Genomic DNA, 16,342 nt, shown 5'->3' on the forward strand with positions numbered 1-16,342 from the left:
TCTCTCTTATAAATATAAGCATATTTGATGCTTCTATACTCAAGAACTTATAGGATAACTCATTTTCTTTTCCTTACCTAAAGACACTTTTTCATTGCTTTTAGAGAGGAAGGGAGAGAGAAGGAAAGAGAAACATTGATGAGAGAGAGAAACATCAATTGGTTGCCTCCCACATGCACCCCAACCAGTGATTGAACCTGCAACCTAGGTATGTACACTGTCTTGGAATCAAACCCACAGACTTTGGTCTATGGAATGATGCTCTAAGCTACTGAGCATACCGGCCATGGCACAGAATAACTCTTTTTAATATCAGGCATTTGTGGTGGTTACCATTTATATTGGCTCAAATGGGAAATTTTAAACAATATGAAAATGGGAAAATTCCTTATTTAAATTTCACTGCTTCCTTCATTTATTCAACATACATCACTTTCCACTCGATGCCCAACATTGTCCTAGATCTTTCAGATACAGAAAAGAATAAGACAAAGTCACAGTCTTCATTGGGGAAAGGACAGGGAAATGAGGGACAGAGATATGGTTTGTGGGTGCACAGACCTGGGCAGGGAAGACAGTGTGGGGGTGGATGACTTCAGGCAGGGAGGAGCAGTGGTTATAAGTGTCAGAGCTCTAGGCTCCAATGGTCTGGTTTCAAATCCTGCTTGCACCACACTGAACAAATGACCGTGAGAGTGTTTCTAAATTTGTCTGTGCCTCCTGTTTCCCCTCCTTTTACAAAAATGGAGATAATAATAAGTATCCTTTTCAAAGGGTGGCAAGAAAGATTAAAGAAGAAAATATACACTGCTTGCCACAGTGTAGGCACTTGATAAGTGCTAGCTGTTATTACTATCAATACTATCATTAGAGATGTGCTTGAGGGGCTGATTTGTCCTGAAACATCATTCATCTGCTAGGAGACTCCAGAAAGACTGAAGGTCAGGTCCCAGCTGCACAATTTCATAAGGGTATCACCCTGGAAAAGTCACATGCATAGCCTCTCTGAGCTTTCACTACATTACATGGAAAAGAGTGTCAGTGGTGCCAGCCTCACAGAGTGATGGCTTGTACAGATGACCCAATGCAAACAGCCAGGGAGCGAGACAGACCACACAATCCAGGGTTCCAAAGGATTATAGGAAAGGAAAGCCTCAAAACTTCTGGTTGTAAAAACCTGTGGGGGATGCAGCAGTGGGAGAAACTCTCAGCCTCACAGGAGAGTTCAATGGAGAGACTCACAGAGTCCTAGAATGTACACAAACACACCCATCCAAGAATCAGCACTAGAAGGGCCCAATTTGCTTGTGGGCAGCAGGGGAAGTGACTGAAAGCCAGCCAAGAGCCGATCAAAGGCACTGTTCCCTCTCTGACTGCTCCCCTATACACAGCGACACAATGCAGTGACCTGGGTTTCCCCGCCCTATTGAATACCTAAGACTCTACCTCTTCCAACATAACAGGTATGATGACAAAGAAATATGGCCCAAATGAAAGAACAGATGAAAGCTCCAAAAATAGAACTAAGCGATGAACAGATAGCCAACCCATCAGATGCACAGTTCAAAATACTGGTAACTCATGGAAATGTGTGAGTATGGTTGCAGAATGGAGGAAAAAGTGAAGGCTATGCAAAGTGAATAAAGAAAAATATACAGGGAACCAACAGTAAAGGGAAGGAAACCAGGACTCAAATCAACAATTTGGAGCAGAAGGAAGAGACAAACATTTAACCAGAACAGAATGAAGAAACAAGAATTCAAAAAATATGAGGAGAGGCTTAGAAACTTCTAGACACCTTAAACATTCCAACATCTGAATCATAGGAGTGCTAGAAGGAGAAGAGGAAGAGCAAGAAATTGAAAACTTATTGGAAAAAACAATGAAGGAGAACTTCCCCAATCTGGCAAAGAAAATAGATTCCAGGAGATCCAGGAAGCTCAGAGATACCCAAAGAAGTTGGACCCAAGGAAGCACAGACCAAATCACATCATAATTACATTACCCAAGATTAAAGATAAGGGGAGAATCTTAAAAGCAGCGAGAGAAATGGAGACAGTTACGTACAAAGGAGTTCCCACAAGACCACCAGCTGATTTCTCAAGAGAAACCTTATAGGCAAGAAGGAGATGGCAAGAAGTATTCAAAGTCATGAATGGCAAGATCTTACATCCAAAATTATTCTATCCAGCAAAACTATCACTTAGAATGTCTTAAGGATAGATAAAATGTTTTCCAGATAAGGTAAAATTCAAGTAGTTCATCATCACCAAGCCCTTATTATATGAAATGTTAAAGGGACTTATCTCAGAAAACAAAGATAAAAAATTATGAACAGCAAAATGACAACAAACTCACAACTATCAACAACTGTACCTAAAAAAACAAATCAAAAACAAACTAAGCAAACAACTAGAACAGAAACAGAATCTCAGAAATGGAGATCAGAGGGATGGGGGAGGGGGAGAATGGAGGAAATAATACAGGGAATAAGAAGCACAAATAGTAGGTACAAAATAGACAGAGGGAGGTTAAGAATAGTATAGGAAATGGAGAAGCCAAAGAACTTATATATATGACCCATGGATGTAAACTAAGGTGAGGAGGAATGCTGGTGGGAGGGGGGATGCAGGGTAGAGGTGAATAAAGGGGAGGAAAAAATGGGACAACTCTAATAGTATAATCAATTAAATAAATAAATAAGTAACTAAATACCAAAAAACAACAACAACAACAACAACAAAAAAAACCCAAAACGATTTGGGAAAGAATTCCAGTCAGGGGAGAAAACAAGCACAAAGCCTCTGGGGTGGAAATAAGATAGGGGTGTTCAAGGAGCAGAAAGAGACATGTGGACAGAGCAAGGTGAGTGGGTGAAAGGGAGAAGAAGGTAGAATTGAACAGCAGGGCAGGGGCCAGAGCAGGTAGGGCCTAATAGGTATGGTAAGAACATTGGATTTCTGGCCAGTTATTAGGGGAAGGCATCAGACATTGGAAGTCAGAGGAAGCAATATAATCTGATTTTAAAAAAAAAAAAAAAAAAAAAAAAGGTTACTCCTGCTTCTCTGTGCACAACTGGCCTGGAGAGAGAGAGAGTGGAAGTAGGGAGTCCTGTGGGAGGCTGCCGTGTTTGAATAAAAGATCCTGGTGGTCTGGGTTAAGGTGGGAGCACAGAGGTGAGAAGCAGTTAAGGATATATTCTGAAGGTAGACCTAAAAGGATTTGCCCATGGGTGGCAGTGGAGAAGACCAGGAGAGGAGCATGTTGGGGTCAGGCAATGGGCAGAAGTAGAGTTCAGATGTAGCCAGGTAAATTGAGGTGCAAACTGAACACCCAAGCAGAAGTGCTGATTGGGCAATAGGACATACATATGTGGTGCTACCTTCTCCTCTCTCTGCTTCCCTTCTACCACTACAGGGTCATTTATTGAAGCTAAGATACTGACCGCAGGAGATGCACTAAATCACCATTTGGTCATTTGGTGTGCATCTAGATGATTTATTATACAACAGTTTGCTGAAGGAATGAGAGTTTTTATGGTATATAGGGGCTTCTTCCTGACCCTGGAGAGGGTTAGAGGGTCCGGAGAACAGAGAGCCACAGAATGGGGAGGCAAAGGCACTGGAGTTGACTGTCCAACTGACAGGGTCGGCCTGTAGATCTAATTTGTGCTACCTCAGAATTTCACACAAGAATAACGAATCACACTGACTACCTTTTATCAGGTCTTTTTTAAAAATTTTCTTTATTTGAGAGAGAATGAGAGAGAGAGAGAGAGAGAGAGAGATTTGTTGTTCCATTTATTTATGCATTCATTGACTGATTCTTGTATGTGCCCTGACCGGGGATCAAACCTACAACCTTGGCATATTGGGACATTGGTCTAACCAGCTGAGCTACTCAGCCAGGACCTGGGGTCATTATTTTCATCTGTCATTTACTAGCCAACCTAGACACAGTGTGAATTTAAACCAAGTCACAAGCACTTTTTCTACCCATCACCCACTGAAATGCTCATCAACATCATTATCCGTGACTGTTGGAGCTTCCACTGGTCCAGTGAGAGAGACAAAGAAACACCCACATCTTGAAAAATAGGCTTTTCAATTGCCTTTCTTCTTTATCCTGATGAGCCTGGCAGAATTGTGGACCCATGTCCGTATCTTGTAAGTGTTCTCTGGAGAGCAAGGGACAGGCAATAGCTGTCTTCCTCACCAACTTGGTTTCCCCAGCTTGCTGCTAAGTACTGTTTCTCAGGGTTGTTTATCATCTTAATTGCATCTCGCATGCCCACCTTTTCTGCTCCAGGAACTCTGAGTATTAATCACTTCCAAGTCACATTAGGTAATGCTGGGTGCCTTATCTTTTTCTCTGTCACCAACATCGGGTTACAGTGAGCTTGTTGGAAAGTAAACGGCTTCCTCCTCAATCACAACCTTCCTAAAATTTTCACCACTCACCCCGTGGGTGGAAAACTTCTGGCCATTTCCACTGGATAGCCCTTCTTCACTACAGTGACTTGTCTCCAAGGCCAAATTCATCAATGGCCATTATAAAATTACCAACCCTCTGATGTTTTATTAACCCTTTGCAAACACCATCCACAGAGATGAATGGTAGCATGTTGTAGAGCAATAGCTTCAAGGTACCCAGCAACATTCGCATTGCCTGGACCTCTAGAAATGCAAATTCTCAGGCTCCACCCACACCAACTCAATAATCAGGATCTCTGGCAACAGGTCCCAGTGATCTGTTTGATCAAGTGCTCCATGTGTTTCTGATGCACTCTCACGTTTGAGAACCACTGTAGAAGTGCTCTGGCAAGGCACCAGGAGTGCTCGCTACTTCCCCTTACAACTGAAAAGGATATCAGACTTGATCATCTCTCAACCCTTTCCAGATCTGAAATACGAAGAATATCTGTGGGGGAATGGGAGGGTATGATATGAGACAATGATGGTGGTAATTATTAATATTTCCTGAGTGCTTCCTATGAGCCTGGCACTTGCACAGGTGTTCTCATTACCTATGAGACACACATACATACCTTGAAAAAGGGAAAATAACTGTCAATAAATGTTACTAAATAAATATTGTTCTAGTTCCCCTCTAAGACTCAGCTCAGGCTTTCCTGAGACACCCTCTCAGTCAGAAGTAAGTGCACGTTCCGGGGCTTCACCACCTCCCACGTGTATCGCTCAAGTGCTTCCCACTGGACATCATGACTATTGGTCCTTGTCCTGGATTTTCCCACTAACTGTGAGCATTTAGCCAAGTATCTGACACTGAAGAAATGACTCAATCAAGGGTGCATTCATATGCTCATATCAGTAATCTTCACTTTGTATTCAGAAATTATCCAAGCATTGGCAGGTTTTTGTCTTGGAACCCCTTCAATGCTCATATCCACCCCCTACTCATCCCAAAACCCTATTTGTTTTTCTGCCTCTTCCCACAGAACTCTATGGCGTGAACTTTAACGTCACTTACACCACATGCTTCCGCGAAGTCCACATTCTGCATCTCTTAATCCACTAACTGCCTTTGCCTTATCTTGGAAAGAGTTAAATAGTCCTTGCCTTTTTCAAAGATGTATTTTTAAAACTCTGACTTCTGATAGGTGTATTTTCAAACTTGTTTTAATGTGTGATGCACAATTTCTAAGTGAGAGGTGTTACAAAATCATTTTCACTAAAATTTTCCATCTCTTCCCCCCTTTGACAGTAGCAGCTCTTCTCACTACTTGTCCCACAGTGAGTGGGTTGTAAAGTTCAGCCTTAGGTCTCCTAAGTGAGTTAATGTTAACATTTCAATAAGCCGTGCACAAAACATATTCACACTGTGTGAAGATGTTATTGCCAATTCTAAGACCACCCTCATAGTTCAAGCATTGTAGCACCTAAGGATCATGGAGGAAGAAGCCTCAGGGATGTGGACGTGCACCGAAATGGCCTACCTATTGGGCCCCTGCACTGCTCACACTCACTAGTATGCTTTCAGGAACTCTGTCTAAAATGCTCATGTAGGCAGAATTCTTAGATGGTCCCCAAGATTCTCTTATGCCCTGGTGTACTCACACCTTCTCCCTGTTATTTGATCCAACACTGATCTAAGTCCTTCTGTGAAAGAATCGTGCAGATGTAAACTAAGTTCCCTAAGAAGGATCTGACCTAATCAGGTCAAGGCTTGATTAGTCCTTAAAAGTAACAGGATTATTTTTGGCAACGATAGATATGAATTGTGAAAGACATTCTTCACTCCTGGCTTTGGAGACAGAAAAGGTCACAGGCAAAGAATGCAGGTGACCACCAGCTGACATCCAGCAAGGAAACAGTACCTCAGTCCTATAACTACAAGGAACTATATTATCTTTCTCCTCTCCTGCCTGCCTTCCTCCTTTTTACACTACCTCTCTCTAAAATCAGTAAATAATTTTTTAAATAGAATAAAATTTTAAAAAACAAGAAACTATATTCTGCCAACAAGCTGAATGAGCTTTAAAAGTAGAACCTTCATGCCTCTGGCCTCCTGATGAGACCACAACCTAACCAACACCTTGGTTTCAAACTTGTGAAACATTAAACAGAGAACCCAGGCATGTGCCCAAAGTTCTGACCTACAGACTAAGTTAAATAGGTGTGGTTTAAGCTGCTAAATATGTGGTCATGTTAGAAAGCAATAAGAAAGGAACACAAATGCAGATAGGTAATGCTCCCTTCTTTACCCTAAAAGATAAGCCTGCCCTACCACATAGATACCCCATATATTCCATGCATACCTCTCACCCCCACTGCCATTTTAAACCTTTCCAGAGAGGGTCCTAGAAATATAACAACCCCTCCCCCATTACTACAGAAGGCAAATACAATATGTGAAGACAGGAAGAGGCCAGTCCATTCCTCAACAGGCAGCATCACCCTTATATGCCCCGCCTTGCCCTAAGTGTGGATATCATGTGCTTTTTGCAAACAATCTATTATTTTTCTGCCTCAGATCATCTAGCACATAACCTTTCACCCCCACTCCAAAGCCCTTCTGTACTCAGTGCCCTGAAATATCACAGATGATGCCAGCTGCCTCGTGACTTCCACTACCCTTAAGCTGTCTACTTCATTTTATTGGTTGTAATAGATGGCCTGGCTGTGCTACACCACAAAATCAGGACAGGAGCTATTCTTCAAATGCCTCCACATGCACGCTGATGGAGAGGGAGACTCATTTGCAGTTTCTCCTGCTGGACTCTCTTGTAAATTATAAGGCTGCATTTATAGACTAAGTGTTCAGCAGGAATATCCATTCAGCTCAAGGCAGAGGAATTTTCCTGAGTGGGGGGATGATTAGAAGGAATGTGAGGGTGGGGCTTTTAAAAGTGTTTTTTTTTTACTTTCTGGTCTTGGTAGTTAACATTTAATGTAATGCATCATCATGAGTCTCTGGAGGAGGCTCTCCCACAGTACTCATTAGCTTATTGAAATGAACACAACTGTCCTGGCTGATCTAAATTGTAGACTAATGATAAAAATAATAATAATGAATCTTAAATCCATTTTATCCTCCCTTCTATAATAGTTCATCCTGCCCTCCTCTGAGTCTGTGCAGTAGGGGTGAGAACTTGTAACTGAAAAGGAAACCTGCCACCCTGACCTGAGGAAGGGATGACATACTGCCTACTGCAGCAGCTCGGATGGGTTTTGAGAGTATCGTGCTAACTGAAACATGTCAGAGGGAAAAAGGACAAGAACCCTAAGATTTCACTTGTATGTGGTATATAAAACTGAAAGCAACAAACCACCAGACAAAACAAACAAACAAACTCATAGACGCAGACAACAGTATGGTGGTTACCGACTGTACAGCGGCTCCCACCTGGAATCTGCTGCCCTGAACTTGTAGGAGCAGGAACAGAGGTGTGAGCCTGACCCCCTGGATACCTCAGCCCAGCACGTGGCCTCTTCCACCAGCTTTGAAAGACAATAAAGCCCAGTGAATGGTTCCTAAACTTTACTGTGCATCGGAATCAGCTGGGGATCTTCCAATAATACTGAATCCTTGGCTCCCATCTGAGAAACTCTGATTTCATTGGCCTGGGGTGTAACCTGAGAATGGGGAGTTTCTCAAAACTCCCTGGGTGATTCTAAGGTATAGCCAAATGTTGGAACCACTGGACTAATAGTTAAGACGCCCTTCATGTCAAGGCTTTATCACTTACAGCTAGGAAACATTGAGCAACTCACTTATTCTTTTTATACCTCAGATTTCTCACCTGTAAAATGGACGTAATGATGGCACCTACTTCCTAGGTACTATTAAAGGGGAGAATACATGCTAGTGGTTTACCTCACTCCATATAACACATAGTAAAAAGGCAGTAGGTGTTAAATACTGCTATTCTAATTATGTTCATCATTATTTCTCTTCGCCTCTCTACAGATCATGGAACGAAAGAATCTTATGTTGGCAAGGACTTGAAGCTCATCTATATTCAGTAATTACTTTTCAAAAGCCCCAGCATGTAGCTACGCCGTTTCGGCTTGCTAGCACCAACCCCACCCAACGGAAATCTTCATTATATTTAGGTTTCTGCATAGAATATCTGAAGGCCTGGTGTGGAGGGATTAGGAGTTCAAATTAGTCCAAGAAGGCAGCATTTTAAAGCCTCATTAATTCAACAAGCACTTATTGAGCATATTATTAGGAAAAAATATATATGCCTAAAGACAGAGAGAGAGAGAGGTAGATTTATTACAAGGATTTGGCTCATGCAATTATGGAGGCTGACAAGTCCCAAGATCTGCAGTTGGCAAGCTGGAGACCCAAGGGGAGCTGATAGGCATGTAGTTCCACTCTAAAGATTTGTAGGCTTGAGATCCAGGAAGAACCAAAGTCTTACTTCAAGTCCAAAGACAAGAAAAAGCTTATCTCCCAGTTAGAAGACAGTCAGGCAGGAATAATTCTGTCCTACTTGGGAAGAGGGTCAGCATTTTTCTTTTATTCAAACCAACTAATTAGATAGGGCCACCCACACTGGAAAGAGTAATCTGCTTTAGTCATTGGTCATATTTAAATGTTATTCTCATGCAAAAAAAAAAAAGACACTTTCACAAAAATGCACAGAATAATGTTTGACCAAATATGGCAACGTGGGCAGCATGGCCCAGGGAAGTTGATGCATACAATTAACCATCACAGAGGAGAGGGCTTAGTCAGCTGCTCTTTCCTGCTTCCACAGCTGTCTTGTGAATCTGAGAACCAAAGATGTAAAAAAAAAAAAAAAGGATCAATAATCTGGAAACGATCTGTGTTTCTGATGATTCTTAGAGTGTTTGTCTACTTTCAGATTTCTCATTATAAGAGACAAAAATATATACTTATTTTACCAATGATCCTGTTTCCTTTTTAAATTTTTATGCTATATGCAGCTCAACTAAATTCTTATGTATAAGGTTAGACCTCCGGGACTCCTAATAATAGCCTGTATCTTTCCACTTTACTGCTCTGTGAAGTGTTCTTCTTGCAGTAGGCTGCACTATATATTTATCTTAAATGTTCAAAGCAGGGAGCCAGACACAGAACTGCATCAGAGGTCAACCCCCAGACAAGTCCCACTCATTGCATCTGCACTTTTCTTGACTCCTTCTAAATATGTATACAATTACAGAGCACTATCAGCCACAGACAAAACTGAGAGGTTACCCAGGAGCCAGACAGAAAGAGAATCCAATATGACTTCGTTTAAAAACACAATAGCACACAAACACTTATGACTTCCACTTCTGTGATATATCCAAATTGTAGCGAAATTTATCAAAAACATTTAGAAGATGTAAACACTAGGAGAGTCAAAGCTATGGGTTTGCCCAGCTGCCCAGAGTCTCCTGTAGACAAAAGTGCACTATTAAAATATTTGTACATAGCTGCAATTTGGGACTTCTGCTTCTCTGGCCAGGGTCTGAGTTGGAACTAAAATTATGCTTTGACCTTGACTCTAAGGTGTATTCCTAGTTCAGGGACCTAGTATGCCTTGGTCCCTAAATTTAGCCAGATGGTAAGATTTTTGAAAGCTGGGAGCTCATCCTTGCCATCTTTGACTCTGATGCCATCTCCACTGCTAAGCCTCATCAATAACTGGAGCTCAGTAAATATGGATTGGTTCATTGCCACATGTTGCTGAGATGTCACTGGGCCCTGAGAGCCTGATACATTTTTGAATGGAGGTGATATTTTGTTTAACACTATGAATTGAGCTTATCGGTTATGAAAAGGGAGTCTACAACACGCAAACATGCAAAAAGAATATTCTGAAAAGAATTTAATTTGTAGAACCAAAGAAGAGAAAAAGATGGCACAATTTTAAATAATAATAAGAAAAAACAGGTGTCTTGCTGCTGCGAGGTGAGCTGTTCTGACTGAACCCAGCACCAGTCCCTTCCTTTTGGCTGGGGAGATAATCCAGCTACAATAAAATCACGTGCAGACACCTGGAGATAGACACCTAGAGGCCTGACCGTGCTGCATGAGAAACCATCAGACACTTTGCACACTGGGAATAATAAGTCAATATAAATTGTGCCGTGAACCACCTACAGAAGCAATTTGTAAATGATTTCTTACAAAGTTGAGCCATTCCATGCCCAGAGCAGTGGATCCTCTGTATCTCTTGGACCCACATCTCTCTAGGTGTCTGCTACAGTCTTCTCTTTCACTGGAGTCAGGCTTTCTCCAGAGGGCAAAAAGTGTACCCACCATCCTTGCCCACCCATAGCTACTGCTATGGACTGAACTGTGTTTCCCCCAAATTCGCATATTGAAGTCCTAACCCCCAGCACCTCATAAATTTAAACAGAAATTTAAACTGCTGACAGCTTGGTCTTCGACTTCCAGCCTCCAGTACTGTGAGAAAATAAATTTCTGTTGTTTAAGTCACCCAGTCTCTTGTATTTAGTTATAACAGCCCTAACAGACTGATGCAGCTTCCATTAGCTCCTCAGCTTTGCTTTCAGAGCCTGGAAGGGAAGAAGGCTACAAAGTGAATGCTATGGACTGAGTGTGTGTCCTGAAAATTTATATGTTGAAGCCTAATCCCATGAGTTTGTATTAGGAGGTGGGACCTTTGGGAGGTAATTAGATCATGAGGGTGGAGCCCTTATGATAGGATTAGTGCTCTTATAAGAAGAGATGGGCTAGAGATGATCTCTCTCTGCCCTGAAGAGACACAGCAAGAAGCAGCTTACAGGTCAGAAAGACTGCCATCATCGGAACCCCTCAATGCTGGTAGCCTGGTCTTGGACTTCCAGCCTCCACCCTGTGAGAAATAAATATTTGTAGTTTAAGCTACCTAGTCTATTGTATTTTGTTAAAGTAGCCTGAAGTGACTAAGACGGTGGAGGTACACTGGCAATAATCCAGGACTCACAGGACAGACTACAACCTGTGTCTCTCTCTCAGTGCCTCCAGCCTTACTGATGGGGTGTTCCATAGAACTCAGGAGCTAGGTCTCTTTGTCACAAAGCTAAACACCCACCCAGCCAGGCACTAGAAAAGCTGACACAGGGTCCCAGAGCAGGTGGAGCATCTGCAGGCCATTTGCTGCCCCACAGCAGCATGAGCTGCAGATAGCTGATAATATTCACACCTGCCACAGAGCCAGCCTGCCAAATGCAAAAACATGAATATCCTCCAACCTTGTGTAAAATGTCTCTGCAGCCCACCCTCACTGAAAATAGGCAGGGAAAGGAATTCTGGAATGTACAGTGCAGGCTAGCCAAATTAACACATGACAAAAAGCCACCACGATTTCAGAGGGCAGCTCCTCCCTGCAGAACTGTGTGGGTCTTCACCAGAGGCCCTTGCCCTTTTCTATCTCTTCCCACATTCCCTTCCTACCTGACTTCCTCCTCAATTGCTTTCTATTTTCTTCATTATCTATGAAGGCCATTGAGCCAGATGGTGGGAGTGTTTCAGAAATTATTAGAATCAAGAAAAATCCAGAAGGACACTCTAGACACCTGGCCACACTGCGAGGCAACTGGTCTTCAGTGGAACAGAAACCCAGGGTGCAAACCTAACCCAGAGCTTCTCACACTCCCTACACCAGTCTGAAACAGGCTCAAAAGATCTGATATTGCAATTTATAATAAGTATGTATTTGGTCTACATTCATATTTCCTGGCACAGAGCTCATAAAACCCTTGGCATTTCCTAAGTAATGAGAGAGATAAAGGTCTCTCATTACGTTAATAAGATGACTTTTGGAAAGAACCTAAGGATGGGGGATGGTTACCCAAAGAACCAACCATGTGATTAGACAGTTGGAACCTTCAGTCCCACCCCCCTGACCTCCAGGAGGTTAGATAAAGGGCCAATGACCAAATGATTTAATCAACCATGCCTATACAATAAAAAAAAAACAACTAAAAAAGATGGGGTGCCTGGCTGATGTGGCTCAGTGGATTGGGTGCCAACCTACAAACCCCATAATGGCATTGGTTCGATTCCCAGTCAGGGCACCTGCCTGGGTTGTGGGCCAGGTCCCCAGGTGGGGGCAAGCAAAAGGCAAATGATTGATGTTTCTTTCACATGCTGATGTTGCTTTCCCTCTCTTTCCCTCTCCCTTCCCCTCGCTCTAAAAATAAAAGATGAGGCTCAGGGAGTTCATGGATTGGTGAACATCTGGAGATTCGGGCTGAGTGGCACATACGTGGAAGATGGAAACTCTGTGCTCTTTTCCCATACCTTGCCCTATACGTCTCTTCCATCTGGCTGTTCCTGAGTTATATGTATCCTTTTATAATAAATCAGTAACCTAGTAAGTAAACTGTTTCTCTGAGTTCTGAGGAATCACCTTAGGAAATTAATTGAACCCAAGAAGGGGACCAAAAAACCTGATTTATAGCCAGTCAGTAAGAAGCACGAATGATGACCTGTGCTTTTGATCAGCATTTGAAGCAGGGGCAGTCTTGGAGGATTGAAACCCCAACCTGTGAGATCTACCACTATTTATATCCAGGCAAACAGTGTCAGAATTGAGTTGAATTGTAGGACACCTGGCTTGTGTATGTGTGCTGGGAGCGGGGGGGAAGGGGGAGAGGGAATCGTACTTTGGAACTGGGTGCAAAATAACTAAACTGGTTTTCGGTTCTATGTTTTAGAACCCAAAAAATGAGAGTGATGAAGATTATAGTAAACATCTTACTTTCTGGAATACTTGGAAATGTATCTTCCCAGTACTTGACAATATTCTTTTAAATGAAGGGGTTTTTCCTTTCCTTCCCAAAAAGGGACAAATATCTTGGGATCACAAACAAAACCCTCATAGATTCAGAGAAAAGGCAGTACTACTCTTAAGAAGAGCCTAAATTCAAATCCTTTACATATTTTCCATGGATATAAATCTCAGTTTTTTTACCACCACTTCTCATTGATTATAATCGAAAGAGAAGAGACAAATTTTCAAGGATTGTTCCTCAAGAAGAAATACTTGTTTCCATGGTGACATCCTATTAAGTTACAGTTTGGAACAGGGAACTAACAGAAGTAGTTGACTAGAGATTTTGAATGTTAAATCCATGCCATCAGTTAGAGTGCTGGGGGATTTGAATGCCTCCAGAATAACTTCAAATATTGGGAAAGATGAGTCACTAGTCAGTTCATAAGTGCCATTTCTAGCCCAAGCAGGTGGCTTTATATCTGGGCTTCCCAGGAGGAGTTGTGGAGATAGGCATGAGTTTAGTTCCTGACCCTGAATTGGGGAAGCAGACTTTTCTTTGCCAACCAGCTCAAACTTCTCTGAAGCATGACTTAGTAATTAGTTATTCAGCATGTGGATTTCCCTCTCCCTGGTTCAATTAAATGCTCATTAGAACAATGGTTGACAACACTGACAGAATAAACTGGAAAATGTTTTCAGCAATACTGGTATATGAGTTCTACCCTTAAGTATTCTGATTCAATTCATTTTGACTGTTTTTTCAGGTAAACAAATTAGAAAGCTACCTGACCTTGGCTTAAATTAAAAGCTACTTTCTCCCTGAAGTTTCCCCCAGTCTCACCAGCCAGAAGCAAGCTCCACTCCCTCAGTGCTCCCCGCATTTTGACATATTAACCAATGTGGATTAAGTTATGAAAACATAGTGTGGATCTGCACTATGTTTTCAAAGCTCCCACATGAGTCTAAAGTGAATCCAGGGCTCAGAATCAGACCCCGGAGTCTGCTGCTTAAACAGTGTTCACAGGTTGGCTTGATAAGGAGCACGTCTCCACTGCTCAGACTTCCACTTATTGAGTGTTTGTTACGGAGTAGATTGAGAACTTTCATTAACCTGTCAGCAACACTCTGGGGGAGATGTTATTACAATTGCCATTTGTAAATGAGAAAACTGAAGTATACAAAGGTTAAAGAGTTGCTGGAGTTTGCATAGCTAAAAAGCATAGAGCTGGATTCAAACTCCAACCTGGTGTCAACCAAGCCCATGCTGTTAACCAACCTTGTGGTGCCCTCTACATCACTGGGTGGCTACTGGTCACTGAGAAACTGCCCTGTTCCCTAATTCTCATCCCCTTCATAGAAGAGGTAGAAGCAAGGAAGGAAGATAAATGCATCTCATAGGCTATGGGTATAGTGAAAACTTCACAGAGTCTCTTAGTGATGGGGAAGGACCTTCATGGATACCCAGTTCAGCCACTTCATTTTATAGGAGAGAAAACATAAATCCAGAAATAATAAGTCATATCCAAAGTTAATAAGCATGTTGACTTCAGAGCCCCATCTCCTAATTTCAAGTGAAGTAAGTTTTCCCTGCACCCTTCGGTTTCCTATTTATCATCTCATAGAGGACAGGACAGGCATGGACCTGCAAACTTAATCCACATTGGTTAATATGTCAAAATGCGGGGAGCACTGAGGGAGTGGAGCTTGCTTCTGGCTGGTGAGACTGGGGGAAACTTCAGGGAGAAAGTAGCTTTTAATTTAAGCCAAGGTCAGGTAGCTTTCTAATTTGTTTACCTGAAAAAACATTCTATTGAGGGGAAAAAGTGTAAACAAAGGAAGGAAGGGGGAAGATTTATTCTAGGAACATAGGGTAACCTGAATTGTCTTGGGCAGAGTGTGTGAGGAGAAGAAACAAGAGACGGGACAAGGATGACAGAGCCAGGGCACCATCCAAAGGCACTCTAAGCCAAAAGCAGCAGGACATGGCTACTGTGTTCAGTGAGGAATGACTGTGTTTCAGAAGCAGCATGGCCCAGACTGTGAAGGACACAATGATGAGCATCGTAGAAGTCTTTGAACCCAACTTCTCGCAAGGTGAGGAGGGCCGGACCTACTGCCGAGGTGGTTGGAAAGGAGAGCATGGAGAGGGTGTGGGCAGGGAAGAACAAACAGCTGCAGTGGGGGAAGTGCATGAGAATGGGGGAATGTGAGGGTGTGAGAGGCAAATACAACTTCAGTGGGTGATGGACTTGTACTTACATGGACCCCACCCATAAAACAAAACCTAGAAAAGAAAGGGTGTGATGATAAATCCTTCTGGCCATTTTACCAAAAATCTTCATTCCAAGGTGAAAGCCCAGTGGGAAAAGGAAGCCCTTTGATAATGAGAAAGAGGACAGGTATGGAGGTGAGCTGTGGGGTAGGAGGAGGGGAAAGAGAGGAGGTAAAAGGAAAAGACAACTGGAGAAGAAATGGGGTAGAGGGTGCAGAAGGGCCTCAAAGGAAAGCTCCCATTTTTGACCCTTGGCCTGGTTGGATAGACGACCAAATAATATCAATAAGGACAGTAAATGGTAATGAACAAAGTTCTGGGGGGACTGTTATTGAATCAAATCCTTTTAAATGTGTCATGTTCTGCAATATAAGTTGAGGTCATAGAAAGGGACAGAATTCCATTCACATGGTTCATAAAATCTAGGAGATTTTAAAGAAAGTGTGGGCAGAGCTAAAGAACTCAACATCCAGAGACAAGAAATGGCAGGGAGCCCCTGGGCCTGAGGAGGGGACAGTGAAGGAAGGGCTATGGTCACAGACAAGACAGCCACTGTCATCTTCCCAGTGCCAGCACAGGGATGGACAGAGAAGAAGCACCCGCTGCCAGGCTCCTGCCTGTTTCCCATTGACCACAACAGGAAGTGGAGGGCAAGGCAGCCCAGGTGATGCAACTCTTGGGGACCAGCTTTCCTAAGCCCAGAGCAAGGCAGAGAACAGCAGAGAATGGATTTGGGGACAGGGCAGTTGGAGGAAAACAAGAACACCCAGCAAGTACAAGGCCTTGGCCCTGAGTCTGTTGGAGCTTACAGGCGTATGACAGGCACTGCTCTTCTGTCTGTGCTGGTAGGTGACTATCAAGCT

At 42.7% G+C, this 16,342-nt stretch overlaps 1 pseudogene; it reads left to right on the forward strand.

Moving 5' to 3' along the window:
• Positions 1–15,234: 15,234 nt before the first annotated feature.
• The window catches only part of LOC129085776 (arginase-2, mitochondrial-like), a 34,978-nt pseudogene continuing 33,870 nt past the window's right edge, over positions 15,235–16,342 (forward strand).

This window comes from Pteronotus mesoamericanus, unplaced genomic scaffold, assembly GCF_021234165.1.
Source record: "Pteronotus mesoamericanus isolate MK-2021 breed Mesoamerican mustached bat unplaced genomic scaffold, CSHL_Meso_final scaffold_31, whole genome shotgun sequence".
Classification (NCBI taxonomy): Eukaryota; Metazoa; Chordata; class Mammalia; order Chiroptera; family Mormoopidae; genus Pteronotus; species Pteronotus mesoamericanus.